The sequence below is a fragment of the Sciurus vulgaris genome (assembly GCF_902686455.1).
Source record: "Sciurus vulgaris genome assembly, chromosome: 5".
Classification (NCBI taxonomy): Eukaryota; Metazoa; Chordata; class Mammalia; order Rodentia; family Sciuridae; genus Sciurus; species Sciurus vulgaris.
This window is the reverse complement of record NC_136465.1, coordinates 133,558,272-133,561,331: the sequence shown is the minus strand read 5'-3', so window position 1 is coordinate 133,561,331 and position 3,060 is coordinate 133,558,272. Positions and strand designations below refer to the sequence as shown.

At 39.3% G+C, this 3,060-nt stretch overlaps 1 pseudogene across 1 annotated transcript; it reads left to right on the top strand.

The window, feature by feature from the left end:
- Positions 1 to 1,019: 1,019 nt before the first annotated feature.
- Positions 1,020 to 1,814, top strand: LOC306661119 (small ribosomal subunit protein uS5-like; annotated as a pseudogene). The gene has a single exon. The product of its transcript is annotated as a small ribosomal subunit protein uS5-like (transcript).
- Positions 1,815 to 3,060: the final 1,246 nt, after the last annotated feature.

The following is a 3,060-nucleotide window of genomic DNA, read 5'->3' as shown; positions in this document are numbered from 1 at the left end:
CTTATGTATAAAAATGCATTAGACTTATGAGCATTGATCTTATATCCTGCTACTTTACTGAATTCACTTATGAGTTCTAAAAGTTTTCTGGTGGAATTTCCCATTTCCTCTAACTATATAATCATGTCATCAGCAAATAGGGATAGTTTGAGTTCTTCTTTTCCTATTCATATCCCTTTAATTTCTTTGGTTTGTCTAATTGCTCTGGCTAGAGTTTCAAGGACAATGTGGAATACAAGTGGTGAAAGAGGGCATCCCTGCCTTGTTCCAGTTTTTAGGGGAAATGCTTTCAGTTTTTCACCATTTAGAATGATATTGGCCATGAGCTTAGCATAGATGGCCTTTACAATGTTAAGGAATATTCCTACTATCCCTATTTTTTCTAGTGTTTTGAGCATAAAGGGATGCTGTATTTTATCAAATGTTTTTCCTGCTTCTATCAAAATAATCATGTGATTCTTGACTTTAAATCTGTTGATATGGTGAATTACGTTTATTGATTTCCAGATGTTGAACCAACCTTGCATGCCTGGGATAAAACCCACTTGACGTGGTGCACTATCTTTTAATATATTTGTGTATGCGATTTGCTAAAATTCTGTTGAGAATTTTTGCATCAATGTTCATTGAGAATATTAGTATGAAATTTTTTTTCCTCAGTGTGTCTCTGTGTGGTTTAGGTATCAGGGTGATATTGGCTTCATAGAATGAGTTTGGGCTTCTGTCTGTCCTACTCACTTTTCTCTATCCTCCTGGCTTTCCACTCTCTCTAGCGCACGCCCTTTCTTTTCCTTTCTATTTTCCTCTCATTTTCTCTCTTACCCTGCAGGGAGACACTCTGTTTGCTTAATAAATTCCCTTATGTGATTTCCCATGTCCGGCGTGGTTTTGTGGGATTTCCTTACATCCCTGACTTTTCATTTTTGCTAAATAATTCTAATCACTTCTTCTCTGGGAAAACATCAAATGTGGGACAATGCCTGTGCAGCCGGAGGGTCGGCAGGGCTAGGGCCCAGAAAATGGGTGACTGTGCAGGCTTCTGCGGAGGCTTGGACAGTGCGGCTGATGTGGTAGGGGCTGGACAGGCAGGGCCACACGCTCACAGAGGCAAGGCGAAAGACAAGGAGTGGATCCCGGTCACCAACCTGGGCCACCTGGTAAAGGACATGAAGATCAAGTCCTTGGAGGAGATCTGTCTCTTGTCTTTGCCCATCAAGGAGTCTGAGATCATGGACTTTTTCCTGGGGGGCGTCACTCAAGGATGAGGTTTTAAAGACCATACCTGTTCAGAAGCAGACTGGCCAGCAGACCAGGTTCAAGGCATTTGTAGCTATTGGGGACTACAATGGTCACGTTGGACTGGGAGTAAAGTGCCCCAAGGAGGTAGCCACTGCTGTCCGAGGGGCCATCATCCTAGCCAAGCTCTCCATTGGTCCTGTGCAGAGAGGCTACTGGGGGAACAAGATTGGCAAGCCCCACACTGTCCTATACAAGGTGACTGGATGTTGTGGTTCTGTGCTGGTGCGGCTCATCCCTGCCCCCAGAGTTACTGGCCTTGTCTCAGTTCCTGTTCCCAAGACGCTGCTGCTGAGGGCTGGTATTGATGACTGCTACACTTCTGCCAGGGGCTGCACTGCCCCCTTGGGCAATTTCACCAAGACCGCCTTTGATGCCATCTCCAAGACATACAGCTATTTGCTTCCTGATCTCTGGAAAGAGACTGTGTTCACCAAGTCTCCTTATCAGGAATTCATTGACGATCTTGTAAAAACACACGTGGAGTCTCTGTACAGAGGACCCAGGCTCCAACATAGGGAATTTTTTTTTTTTTTTGCAGTGGGGATTTGAACCCAGGGCCATGTGCTTCCAAGGCAAGCATGCTACCAACTGAGCTATATCCCTAGTCCCACATGAGATAGGGTTTTTATACAAAAATAATAATAATAAAAAATAAAGTGAATGAAATCTGAAAAAAAAAATAATACTATCAATCTCTAAGCAAATAGACATAGTTGGTACACCAAGAAAGTCAAATCAAATGAAATAAGAAATAAAAGTGCAAAAAAAAAAAAGAATGAGTTTGGAAGGGTTCCCTCCTCTTCTATTTCATGGAATACTTTGAGGAGTATTGTAATGAGCTCTTCTTTAAAGGTTTTGTAGAACTCGGCTGAGAACCCATCTGGTCCTGGACTTTTCTTCATTGGTAGGCTTTTGATGACTTCTTCTATTTCATTACTTGAAATTGATCTATTTAAATTGTGGTTCAGTTTAGGTAATTCATATGTCTCTAGAAACCTGTTGATGTCTTTGAGATTTTTCTATTTTGTTGGAGTATAGATTTTCAAAATAGCTTCTGATTATGTTTTGTATTTCAATCGTGTCTGTCATGATATTTCCTGACATTCTGAATTTTAGTAATTTGAGTTTTCTCTCTCCTTCTCTTTGTTAGTGTGGCTAAGGGTTTATCAATTTTGTTTATTTTTTCAAAGAACCAGCTATTTATTTTGTCAATTTTTTTGATTGCTTATTTTGTTTCAATTTCATTGATTTCAGCTCTGATTTTAACTATTTCCTGTTTTCTACTACTTTTGGTGTTGCTCTGTTCTTTTTCTAGGGCTTTGAGCTGATATGGCAGGTTGTTTATTTGTTGATTTTTTTCTTCTTTTATTGAATGCACTCCATGAAATAAATTTTCCTCTAAGAACTGCTTTCATAGTGTCCCAGAGATTTTGATATGATGTATCTTTGTTCCTGTTTACCTCTAAGAATTTTTTTATTTTCCTCCTGATGTCTTCTGTTATCCATTCATCATTCAATAGCATATTATTTAATCTCCAGGTGTTGGAGTAGTTTCTGTTTTTTATTGTCATTTATTTCTAATTTCAACCCATTATGATCTGATATAATACAAGGTAGTATCTCTATCTTCTTGTATTTGCTAACAGTAGCTTTGTGGCATAGAATATGGTCTATTTTAGAGAAGGATCCATGTGCTGCTGAGAAAAAAGTGTATTTGCTCTTGGTTGGATGGTATATTCTATATATGTCTGTTATCTATAT